The sequence below is a fragment of the Otolemur garnettii genome, unplaced genomic scaffold (genome assembly GCF_000181295.1).
Source record: "Otolemur garnettii isolate 467f Iridium unplaced genomic scaffold, OtoGar3 scaffold00019, whole genome shotgun sequence".
NCBI lineage: Eukaryota > Metazoa > Chordata > Mammalia > Primates > Galagidae > Otolemur > Otolemur garnettii.
The window spans coordinates 20559448-20572915 of record NW_003852414.1 but is presented as its reverse complement, the minus strand read 5'-3'; the positions used below and the strand labels follow the sequence as shown (position 1 = coordinate 20572915).

At 40.6% G+C, this 13468-nt stretch overlaps 1 protein-coding gene across 4 annotated transcripts in view; it reads left to right on the top strand.

Annotated features, from left to right (window-relative positions):
* CELF2 (CUGBP Elav-like family member 2) overlaps positions 1–13468 on the top strand; it is a 315417-nt gene that overhangs the window by 96949 nt on the left and 205000 nt on the right. The gene's annotated exons all lie outside the window — the stretch shown is intronic.

The following is a 13468-nucleotide window of genomic DNA, read 5'->3' as shown; positions in this document are numbered from 1 at the left end:
GCGAACCTGACCTTAACCTCTACCTCATTTCATGCCTGAGAGCTTGGGAGCCTAGACCACCGCTAACAAGGCGTGAGGCCCTCGGAAGTGCGGCACAGCCGTGCGCATTGTATTGAATCCTTACTTTGAAACTGCATAACTACGGGCACGTACAGCAAGGCGTTTGGGGAGAGTGGCTGTAAGGTTGGGAGGTAATCAGCTCAGCCTCCCCCTGCCCTCCTTGCTCTGAGAACACTGGTCAGGATGTGCTCCTCCTCCGTCTCCTTCATTCTGCTTCCCGCCTCGGATAGGGGAGCTGGCTTGGGAAGTGACTTGAGATCCTTTGATGAAATAATAATATGTAGCATTTATTAATAGAATGATTTTTTTGCTCAGGAGCTTGAGACCTTCTGGGCCTTTTAATGTGTTAATCTTCATCTTCTCACTGGGTGTTATAATTTTTTTTTTTAATTTCCGTGTTCAAAATGGGCAAATTTACCAAACAAAACTTTTTTTTCCGCTCCGAACAAAACTCTTGAATAAGCTACCTGTTCCCTAAGTAGGTCACCTAGTGATAGCGAAAGGTGAAAAGCAGCTTCTTGGGGCAGACACAGATGCTTTTGTTCATCGTGAACATTTGTCAGATATAGTTAAAAATGGTTCATCTCAACAAGCTTAGTTTTCCTTTGATCCTCATTCGATGAAATCTGTCTCCTAAACTACAAAATTTTTCCTTTTCAGCAAAGCCTAACAGTTCTAGGGGGAAAGCTATTTTCAATTATAAAGAGGATTTCTTTCTTTTTTTTTTTTTTTTTTAAATGGGAAACTGTTCTTGGTTATGGATTGAAGAGGACTCTAAATGCCTGTCTGTGTGATGTGAAGGCATTCTCTCTCTCACTAAGCAACGTGCCCTTACGTCTTAGAGGTTAGAGATGGAAAATGATTGAAATCATGTGAATGAATCTGACTGTGCTGTGTCTGTAGTGCAGGCAGGACGTCTCGAGTTGATGTTGGATCCCTGGAAACTCAGTGTGTTTCCACAGGCAATTGGAGAACAGATCAGTGCTTCAGATGGTAATGCATTTTAGAAAACGATTTCGCATATAAAGGAGTGCAAGTTACATCTTTCAAATTTGGTTCACTATAATAATCAAATGCAGGGGTTCTCAACCTGTGGGTCGTGACCCCTTTGGGGGTCAAATGACCCTTTCACAGGGGTCACCTAAATACAGCCTGCATATTAGATATTTACATTATGATCCATAACAGTAGCAAAGTTACAGTTATGAAGTAGCAATGAAAATAATTTTATGGTTGGGGGTCAACACAACACGAGGAACTGTCTTAAAGGGTCGCGGCATTAGGAAGGGTGAGGACCACTGATCAAATATTTGGAGGAAAAGAGACCCATCGTGTGATGAGAGTCAGTGCAACCTGTGTATTTGGCCTGGTTTTTGGAAGGAAAACTGACAATTTGAGGGGTACTCCAGAGTAGCTTTTAAAATCTACTTAATTCTTCTTTCTATTTTTAGCTGTCAAGGGGATCTCTTCGATGTTTACACCTTTAAATATTTGTGGAATACTAAAGCAGAGTCTTAGGAGCGTCCTGCGTCAGTACGGACTTTGAGCTGGTACTCTTCTCTGGGCCACGTTTTTTACTGGATGCAAATGTGTTTTCACAGGCTTCAGGGGCTTCTCCAGATGGTCGTTTATCTCAGCCATGGGAATTGTGAGCTTTTTCATTCAGGATGTCGAGAGCATCATCAAGAGATTATTAGCTGGGCACACACAAGGAACTTGAGATTACTGGTCATTTGATACGAGAAAGAGAATCAGAAACTTCAGGAGTTGGAGAAAGAAAAGGCCAAGTTGATGTTCAAGTAAAATACACACCCACATATACATGTGTACACATTACGTGTGTCTGTGTGTGTGTCCTTCCCTCTGGTTACACGCATGTTCAAATGAGGGGCGAGAAGAATTGGCTGAGCTAGTACTGGTGAATCAGGTTTCTTGCTGGCAATGGAAGAGAAGGGTTGACAATGGACCGTATTGACTTACACACTTCTTAATAGACAAGGAAGAAGTAGATGGGGTGGACACCCAGAGAGATGTCTTTAGGAGAAGAAATTCGAGGGACAGTGAAGTATGGGCAAGAGTATTTGTGGGAATAACAGCAGTAATAATTTTAACACAACCATTTATGAGACGAGAAGTTTGGAAAATAGATATTATTTATAGACAAAGGGAGGGTGAGTGCAAACTAATATATGATGAAAGGTATCTTCGAAACTGAGTCACAGTAAGTAGACGCCTCGCATTTCCACATCTAAAGCCCATGTCGGAAGCTTGCATCCCAACTTCAAAAGCTCTTTGTCTTACTACCAGTATTTGGAAAGTCAATGGACAGGGAAATGCAATTTTCAGTTCCTTAGTAAATCAGTATCTTCTTCTTTTAAAATATAGATGGCTTTTTGTACTTGCATTCTAATCTAGAGGCCACAGTGATTCTTGCCACGGAAATACATGCACTTTGTATGTTTCTTGGGAAATCATTTCCAAAAGGAAGATCAGGATTCAGTTTTATTCACCGTTAACGTGGCTTTTTTAGGTATTTTAAATTCATCGCGGACACCATCAACAGCATCATCATCACTATTAATGTAATTATCATCACCACTAGATGGTGCGTGGGGAATTGGGGGCACTGAACATTATAGGATCCATCCTCCTGTATGCTGTCACTAATTGGCTGTTAAGGGAATATAGAAATGTATCAGAGGGTGGAGGGAAGGGGATGATAAAATTTGATGGACTCTTCCCACTAATTAACATGGTGCTGGAAAGACAGTGGTGGAGAGAGGCCTGGCAGGACAGGTTTCCCTGTTGGTGCCTTTACATAGCCGTGGAATACTGCACTAAAAATTCATCAGTGTCCTGTATCAGAAGCAAACGTTCCCTAAACTGGAGCTGAAAAAGGCCTCCAGGGTTCTGGTGGGGCTGGATTCTTGAGAATCACTTATTAAACACGACCGTCTTGACCTGGGTCCCCAGCAGGTCTGTGTGTGCGCAGCTGCCTGAGTTCATGTCCTGGCTCTTTCCCTGTGTGCCGCCAGCCCAGGAACCTATGAAACGAGATCAACAGTCTTGGTTTGACAGGAATCATGTTCTAAGACCATCACTTCTTGATTTTTTTTCTTTCCTCTATTGATTTTGATAGACTTTGGCGAGCCTTTGCTGTCAGAAAATGTGCTGGATTCTGCTTTATGTATGATAGTTTGTGTCTGGCTTACTCTAGAGTAAAAACATCAGTGGAAAGACTCATAGATAGTTCAATTAACGTAGTAATGGGGCAAAAACAGCTCATAACAAATCCAGTTGTGGGAAATGCTTTTGTGCTTTTATTATCGTGTTTCTCCCTGTTTCTTCTTCTGCTTAGCTTTTTAAAATATGAGATAAGGGCTCATTTAAGGATTTCCTAGGTCTCAGTTGTCTTTCCAATTCCAGTCCCCAACAAAGGGCCTGGTGCTGAGAACATTGAGAATAATACCAATCAATGAAGTGAGAGTGAGGAATGGTCCAGAAGACCTTTGAAATGTTTCCAACACTGAAATAATTATAATGATTTCTTAATATCCACAAGCCTAATAAGCCAATGGCGTTTATGTAAAATGCCAGTAACAAACAGATGTGGAGGAGTGTTGATGAGTAAAACTGATGATATTTGTACACACAGGGTATACTGAAGAAAATGTGAAATTTTGGGGTGCTGTATCATGTCTTTCCATAACGTCAAATTTGGATTTGTCACAAGCAACTTGGTAGCTATTTAAAACTTGCTGACACTCTTCCTTACCTGGACTGTCATTGAGTCATAAATGAAAGGAGGTCTTGAAGGTAAGAGCGCCGGTTCGAACTCCCATCATGATGAAACAACTGTTGAGGTTGAGCGAGAGGAGCTTCTAGAAAGAAAAGGTTCTTACTAAGTGATTGAAAGTGTTGGCCATGCCCTTTTAATTCTTTTCATTGAGAAATGTAAATGTATCCTGAGGTCTTCAACCTCACGAAGATGTTTGTACTCTGGAACGATTGGTACCTTTTTCTCAACACTCACTATAGAAAATGCGAGAATCTTAATAGCCTATGATTTTTGAGCTGTGATCAGCAAAAACGTAAAACCAAACATCGAAATTATGTTTTCTTAAAAGGTTGTCAATTCAGTAGGTGACTGACTTTCTGTACACAGTTTTGTCCATTTTTTACCACCACTGGGTTCCCAATGTGCAGAATATAGCTTCTGGCACAGAGTAGGGGCTTAATAAACATTTTTGTATGAATGAATCCAAATTACACTTTGAGAGAATAAAACAGGTGCCCATAAACATGTGGAGATCTACTTGTCGCGTGTTGTCCAAGATGCAGATTAGCCACATAAACATCTGGTGTCAGAGGGCAAAGCAGTGTGATGGACGGACACACACATTCATGCTTCTCAGCTTCATTTTCATTTGGTGACATTAATTCAAACCTCATGGCAAGCCTCATGGTAATGGATTTTTTTTTTTTGAGAGAGTCTCACTTTGTCGCCCTCAGTAGAGTTCCATGGTCTCAATGGCTCAACAGCAACCTCAAAGTCTTGGGCTCAAGTCTTGCCTCAGCCTCCCAAGTAGGTGGGACTCAGGCGCCCACCACAGTGCCCAGCTATTTTTAGAGATGAAGTCTTGCTCTGGTTCAGGCTGGTCTCAAACCTGTGAGCTCAGGCAATCCACCCACCTCGGCTTCCCAGAGTGCTAGGATTACAGGTGTGAGCCACCATGGGTGGCCTTATCGTAATGTAAACTTTTTTATTGTTTGGGATTCATGGAAGGTACAAAGAATTAGGTTATACTGATTGCATTGTTAGATCAAGTCCCTCTCATAACTGTGTCCACATACCCCACCAATTGTGTGCCACATACCACAACCCTCCATTCCTCTCCCTCCTACCCTCTCCCCACTCTCTACTTGCTCATTCCCCTACTCCTGCCCCTTGTATTAGCTCATCTTCTGCCTTCGTATTGGAATAGAGTACATTGGATTCTTGCTTCTCTATTCTTAGGATACTTTACAAAGAAGAATATGTTCCACCTCCATCCAAGTTAATACAAAAGATGTAAAGTCTCTGTCTTTTTCAGTGCCTGAATAGTATTCCATGGTATACACGTACCATAGTTTGTTAATCCTTTGTTGAGTTGGTGGGCATTTTAGGCTGTTTCCACATTTAGGTGCTTGTAAATTGAGCTGCAGTAAACATTCTAGTGCACATGTCCTTATGATAAAAGGATTTTTTTTCTTCTGGGTAGAGCCTAGTAATGGGATTGTGGGAATAAATGGGAGGTCTAATTTAAGTTCTTTGAGGATTCTCCATACTTCCTTCCAAAAAGGTTGTATTAGTTTGCAGTCCCACCAGCAGGGTAAAGTGTTCCTTCTCTCCACGTCCACACCAGCATCTGCAGCTTTGAGACTTTGTGATATGGGCCATGCTTACTGGGGTTAGGTGATGTCTCAGGGTGGTTTTGATTTGCATTTCGCTGATGATTAGGGATGATGAGCATTTTATGTTTGTTAGCCATTTGTCTGTCTTCTTGAGAGAAGGTTCTATTGATGTCTCTTGCCCAGTGATATATGGGATTGTTGGCTTTTTTCATGTGGATTAATTTGTGTTCTCTATAGATCCTAGTTAGCAAGTTTTTGTCCAATTCACAAAATGCAAATATCTTTTCCCATTCTGAAGGTTGTCTGTTTGCTTTTGTTGTTGTTTTCTTAGCAGTGCAGAAGCTTTTCAGTTTAATTAAGTCCCATTTGTTTATTTTTGTCGTTGTTGCAATTGCCACGGAAGTCGTCTTCATAAATCTTTACCCAGGCCTGTATCTTCAAGTGTTTTCCCCCATACTTTCTTCAAGGATGTCTATTGTTTCATGCCTTAGATTTAAATCTTTTATCCATCCTGAAACAAATTTTGTAAGTGGTCCAGCTTCAATCTTTTACATGTGATTATCCAGTTCTCCCAGCACCATTTGTTAAATAGGGATTCTTTTCCCCAGTGTATGTTCTTTATCAAAGATCAGGTTGTAAAAGGTTGATTTCATCTCATGGTTTTCTATTCAGTTCCATATGTCAATGTCTCTATTTTTGTGCCAATACCATGTTGTTTTGATCATTATGGCCTTGCAGTATAGCCGAAACGCTGGTAGGGTGATACCTCTGGCTTTGTTTTTATTACTGAGAATTACCTTGGCTATACAGGGTTTCTTCTGGTTTCAAAAACAAAAAAAGTGAAGAATTATCTTTTCCCAAATTGTGCAAGTATGATGAAGGTACTTATTAATGAGGATTGCATTGAATCTGTAGATGGCTTTGGGTAATATAGACATTTTCATAATGTTGATTCTTCCCAGCCATGAGCAAGGTATGTTCTTCCATTTGTTAATATCTTCTGCTATTTCTTTTCTTCGGTTTTTGTAATTTTCTTTGTAGAGATCCTTCATCTCTGTTGTTGTTTATATTCCTAGGTATTTAACTTTTTTTTTTGAAGCTACTGTGAAGAGAATTGTGTCTTCGATTAGCTTCTCATCCTGGCTGTTATTGTTATACAAAGGCTACTGACTTGTGGACATTGATTTTATATCCTGAGACATTGCTGTATTTTTTGATCACTTCTAGGAGTCTTGTGGTTGAGTCTTTGGGTTCTGTAAATATAAGATCATATTGTGGGCAAAGAGCAAAAGGTTGACCTCCTCTGCACCCATTTGGATGTCCTTTATTTGCTTCTCTCACCTGATTGGATTGGTTAGAACTTCTGGCACTATGTTCAATAGTGGTGGCAATAGAGGACATCCTTGTCTGGTTCCAGTTCTAAGTGGAAAAGCTTTCGAATTTGCTCCATTCAGTGTATTAGCTCTGAGTTTGTTATAGATGGCTTTGATGAGATTCAGAAGTGTGCCATCTATGTCTATATTCTTAAGTGTTCTGATTAGAAAAGGATGCTGAATTTTATCATATGTTTTTTCTGCATCTGTTGAGAGCATCTTATGGTCTTTGTTTTTGTGTCTGTTGATACAGTGAATTATGTTTATGAACTTGTATATGTTAAACTAGCCTTGCATCCCTGGGATGAAACCTATTTGATCATGATGAATGATTTTTTTAATATGTAGGCTGTAATCTACTGGCTAGGGTTTTATTGAGAATTTTTACATTTATGTTCATTAGTGAAATTGGTCTGAAGTTCTCCTTTTTAGTTGAGTTTTTTCCTGGTTTGGGTATCAGGGTGGTGTTCGCTGTGTAGAACGTGCTGGGGAGGATTCTTTGCTTCTCAATTTTGGGGAATAATTTCTTCAGTATGGATATAAGCTCTTCTTTGAAGATTTTATAGAGTTCTGGTGTGAAGTCATCTGGACCAGAGCTTGTTTATGTTGGGAGATTTTTTTATTGTTTCTTCAATCTCAGTTTTTTAAATTGGTCTGTTCAAGAGCTCTATTTCTTCTTGATTAAGTGTAGGGAAAGGGTGTGATTCCAGATATTGATCCATTTTCTCCACATTGTCAAATTTTAGGGCATAGAGTTTCTTTAGTACTTAGAGATGATCTCTTATATCTCTGTGGCATCTGTTGTTATTTCCCCCTTATCATTTCTCATTGAAGTTATTAGGGATTTTACTTTTTCTGTTTCTAATTAATCTGGCCAAAGATTTATCAATTTTATTTATTTTTTTGAAAAACCTACTTTTTGTTTTGTTAATTTTCTAAGTGATTCTTTTGTTTTCAATTTCATTAATCTCTGATTTAATTTAGGTTATTTTCTTCTGCGGGTTTTGGGTTTAGATTTTTCTTCTTTCTCCAGTTCCATAAGTTGGTTCATGAATTTGTTAATGCTTTCTCTTTCTGTTTTTCAAATATAGGCATCTGATGTGATAATTTTCTCTCTTAAGGCTGCTTTTGCTGTATCCCACAGGTTTTTGCAACTTGTCTTCATTGTTGTTATGTTTGAGGAACTTAATGATTTCCTCTTTTATCTCTTCCTGAACCCAACTATCATTCAGCATAAGGATGTTTAATTTCCAAGTCTTTGTGTGGGGATGAATGTTTTCGTTAGAGTTGAGTTCCACCATTATTGCCTTGTGATTTGAGAAGATAAAAGGTATAATTTCTATTCTTTTAATGTTGCTCAGGTTTGATTTGTATCGTAGGATAGAATGTGGTTGATTTTTGAGTACATACCATGGGTTGATGAGAAAAGTGTATATTCCTTAGCTTTGGTATGGTGTGTTCTTTATATGTCTATTAATCCCATTTGTTCTAGGGTCACATTTAAGTCCTTTGTATCTTTGTTTAGTTTCTGTTTAGAGGATCTAAACAGAGAAGTGTTAAATTTCCTGACTATTACGGTGTTAAAGGATATCATATTGCTCAGACTCATCAATGTCTGTTTCATAAATCTGGGAGTATTTAAGTTGGGTGGATAAATATTTAAAATTGGAATGTCTTGTATTTTTCCTTTGACCAGTGTAAAGTGTCCATCTTTGTCTTTCTTAACTTTAGTTGCTTTAAATCTGCTTGTATTTGAACATAAAATTGCAACCCCTCCTTTCCTCTGACTTCCATTTCCTTGAAATACTGTTTCCCATCCTTAACCCTGAGTTTTTGATTTGTCCTTCAAGGCTGAGTGTGTGTCTGGAAGACAGCTTATGGATGGCTTATGCTTTTTTATTCAGTCAGCCAGCCTGTGCCTCTTCAGTGGTGAATTCAGTCCATTGTCATTTATTGAAAGAATTGACAAGTGTGGTGGAGTCCTATTCATCTTTTGTGAAAGTTCGTGTATAGTTTTATCCTTTGTGCCATTGTAGAAGCTCTTTTAACCTTTAGCTTCTGGGTGTTTACTTTGCTGGTGGTCCATTGTGATGGTCAGTGTTGGGAATAGGTCTAAGTATTTCCTGTAGAGCTGGCAAATTTCCTTAGTGCTTGATATCCACTAAAGATTGGATTTCTCTATGAATTTTGACTCTTAGTTTAGCAGGATACAGAATTCTGGTCTGAAAATTTTTTTTGTTTAAGAATATTGAAGGTGGATGACCATGCTCTTCTGGCTTGGAAGGTTTCAGTTGAAGAGTCTCCTGTCATCCTAATGGCTCTGCCTCTGCAAGTCACTTGGCACTTAACTACTGGCTGCTTGCAGAATTTTTTCTTTCATCTTGACTTTGGACAGGTTCATTATAATGTGTCTTAAGAGGCTCTGTTTGAGTTCAGGTGATTTGGGATTCAATATCCATCTGAAAAGTGTCAGGGTCTTTAGTAAAAGTTGGGAAGTTTTTATTTATGATAGCTTCCCATAGGGCTTCCATTCCTTTGGGGCAGTCTTCTTCCCCTTCAGGAATCCCTATTATTTGTATGTGTGAATGCTTCATACAGTCTCACAGTTCTCTAAGCACCTATTCTGCTTTCTCTTCTTTTCTGCCTCTTTAACTACCTGGCTTAACTTGAAAACTTTATCCTCTAGCTCTGAGGTTCTTTCTTTTCCATAATCTAACCTATTTTTGATACTTTCCAATGCATCTTTACATTCCCTAATTGTCTCCTTCATTTCCTTAAGCTCTGCCATATCCTTTATATATTTTACATATCTCTCATCTGACTTTTGGTTCTGTCTTTGCATTTTCTTATCTATTCCTTTTATTTATCATCTATATTTTAAATTTCCTTTCTGTCAAGTCCATTAATTCTTTATAGGGGGAGTTCCTCTGTTTTGGTTTTTCATGTTGCTTGAATTTTTCTGTTGGTTCCTCCTCATGTGTTCTTTCTTCTTGTTCACCTCCTTTGACCTCCTTTTTTCTTTTCAATGCCTCCTTTGTTTTAAACAGAATTCCTTGCTCTTGATGACAGTATGTTACAATGTATTGCCACAACACCAGGTGGTGCTAGGAGTTTTTTTTTTGTTTGTTTGTTTGTTTTTTTAGGAGACAGCATGTCCAGCAACCTCTATGGTCCTTATTCCAAACTTAGTTGCCTTTGGTGATCGCTCTGCTTGTTTCCTCAGCATTCAGACCCTAACGGATTGGGATGTTAAAGCTCACAAGAATGCTTCAGGGACAGGTCTCACAGTGCCCATTGACTCCAGTTCCTATAGGATATAGGAGTCCCTCATACTGTCCCAAGAGTGGTGTTCTGATCCTGGAAGATCGAATTAAGACAGCTGTGCTTTTGACCCTGCTAAGAACTTCTCATGACCTTCCTACAATGGCAGCACCCTGGCTATGGAGACCCTCTCAATATGGCTGCCTTGCCAGCCAACAGACCTGTGGCAAATCCCCTCCAAATGGCATTCAAATCTGATTGCTATATACTGTTTGAGTCCTCCCACTCTTCTAAGCTTGCCACTTGCAGCTTCCCCCAACAATTGAAAATGCCGGAAAGGCTTCCTTCCATCCTAGACCTGTGGGCAGCCAGCTCATCCCATCTGTTCACAATCACTTGCCTAATTCATCAGATTTCCACTGCTCAGGATCATATGCTTTATCCAGAGCACCACCTCCTCACTGTGCTCCCTGAGCTATGACTCTGGGTAACCTCCCTGCACCAGGCATGGCTGCATTCTAGGAGAGCTCAGCTGGATGGTCCTTCTGGTCTGCCATCTTGCTCTGCCCTCCCCCGCACTAACAGATTTTTAATGGATTCAAAGGATGCATATCTTATTCAGCATCTTAAACCCAGGCCAGCAACTGCGTATAACCTGATACTATATAAGTACTTAACAAATTCTGATCAGATTGTTGAAAAGGTGAAAGGAAGAGCTCTGCTCATTAAGAATTCTTGCCCTTTCTGGTACAAAAATGAAGGGCTGGCTTTTGTATTGTAGTAGGAGGGAACTGCCTTTGTGACTCTTACGGACCCATTATCAGTATCTGCTGAAGGGCTGTCAGATAGGAAGTAAATTTAGAGACCTACTTGTCCCCTTAGCTATTCATCCTGTTGATTGGCTCCAGTGGCAGACAGCAGTATTTTTAGAGAAGGGAATGATATGGAATTTCTTCATGTACAGAACATTAGCTGATCCCATTACTCAAAGCTACTCAAAAAGTCACAGCTGACACTTGGCAGAGCTGCAGAGGAAAAACAATAGACCTAAGAAATGAAATGCTGAATTGTGTGGTGAAAATATAGATAGTTTCAAGTTACTCATCACCACTGTTAATCCAGTTAGGTGCTGCTGGTTGTCAGTGGTATTAAAAATATAATCTTCATAGGAATTGATTTTATGTATCTCTTTGCTCTATCATAGAGTGAAAAACGGGATGATTTTTCACATCTTTTTTTTTTTTTTTTTTGAGACAGAGCCTCAAGCTGTCCCCCTGGGTAGAGTGCCCTGGCATTACAGCTCACAGCAACCTCCAACTCCTGGGCTCAAGTGAGTCTCCTGCCTCTGCCTCCCAAGTAGCTGGGACCACAGGCGCCCGCCACAACGCCCGGCCATTTTTTGGTTGCAGCTGTCATTGTTGTTTGGCGGGTCCGGGCTGGGGATTGGAACCCGCCACCTTAGGTGTACGTGGCTGGCGCCTTAGCCGGTTGAGCTATAGGTGCCGAGCCGATTTTTCACATCTTGTACCACCTTCCTTTGAAATAGATCGGGCATTTATGCTTTGACAGTTGGTATGGGAAGACGACACACGGAGGACCTATTTCCATGTGGCAGCCCGCATGGTGCTATATATTGGTTTTCAAATGATAAATGCAGGGAAATAGCAAATAATTTTTAAAATGTCCTTAATCCTGTGGGGGATGGTATTAGCAATTTCTAAGATAAAATCCTTTTACTACTATAAATTAATGCATTTGAATTGCTTCTCTGCAAGAACTCTAGACTGTAGAAATATACAGAACCCCCATCCCCCACCCCTTTCAGAAGAGCAGAAGGCTGAGCCATTTGCGGTTTGTCAGTAAAAGGCTGGAATTACCCAAAGTAGTACCTGCTCACTACTCTATTCTTTGACGTACTCTTTGAGACCTAATGACCCTTCAGATCCAGAGATTCCTCTGAGTCTGACGGGCTTGTTCAATGGGAAGTCTGTGTGTGTGTTCAGAAACTTTCATGCGAGGCTCAGAGATTTCGAGGCTGACCAGACACTGCCATGCAGGGCTGCAGGTCTCTAATCAGAGTCCCAGTGCTGCAGCTGGGTGTGGTGACCACTTTGGCCAAGGAAGCTTCTTTCTTCAGTCAACCTATGCAATTATTTGGCAAAATCAGTTGGCAGCTTTCCAAGCTGCAGAGGGAAGTTTGCCTCATGAGTCTGGGAAATAGATTGGCTGCCCATTAGTGCCCCCTTTACTTATTAAAGTCAGCGAGGAAAGGGACTCTGTGCTCCTGTTGGTCATGTTGCAAAGAAAAGTGTCAGGATTAGTCAAAAGAAACTATTAAGAAAATACCAGTGAGGCAATGCCTATCTGTGAGAACTTCATCAGTACCTTCATGGCAATGGTAATAATACACTCAGCATCATTCATTTCATCACTTAAAATACGGCTGATGTTTCTCTGAAGGCTTTGTAGATACTAACCTGTGAAACCCACACAACAGTCACATTATTTAAGTTCGGGTATCACCCTCATTTCAAAGATGAGGAAACTCAGGCACAGGTAGTTAAAGTAACTCCCCAGGGATCACACAGCTAGTAACAGCAGAACTTGGGCTTGACGCTGAGCGGTCTGGCTTCCGAAGCCGGGCTCAAGCCACTGTGCTGTGCTGCTTCCATGTGACAGAGGCAATGACTTATAAATCACTCTGACAACCAGTGATAAAAAATATCTCTCTACCATAAACTATTTTATTCCTTTATATGCTGTCTCTCTCCTCACATCTTTTATTAGGCCCATTACGAGATTTTGTTGAATGCCAAGTGTGTTTGTGGACTTAGAATTGCCTTCAAATTCCGACATTTACTAGCTGTGTGGCTTTGGAAGAATCACGTTCTCAGGTGCTGTCTTCTTTTAATGGGGGTCACGTATAAATCCTATTGATAATAGGTATCACCAAAGCCAAAATGTTCTATAAAATGTAAAGCCCCAGGGACATTGGTTAGATGTCATTCAGAAAGACCAGGGTTTCTCTGATGCAGAGAATGCCCAGGAGGGTCTTGCTGTTCCCCCTGGTTCCAGCTTTCTTGCCATTCTCTGGAGCAGCCAGAGCCACTCCTGTAGACCATGGTCTAACTTGGGGTGCTGTCTCATGTCTGTAGCCTCTGGGGGGGTTTCTATGTAACTACGTAAAATTTATGACAAAAACAAAAACCACGCGTGTGATGGTGTCATGACCCGAACGTGATCTTGTTCACATTAAAGTGGAGCAGCAGAGTTCCTGTTCTAAGTGATAAATAACCTGATTACTCGGCTCGGCGCCTATAGCTCAACCGGCTAAGGCGCCAGCCACGTACACCTAAGGTGGCGGGTTCCAATCCCCAGCC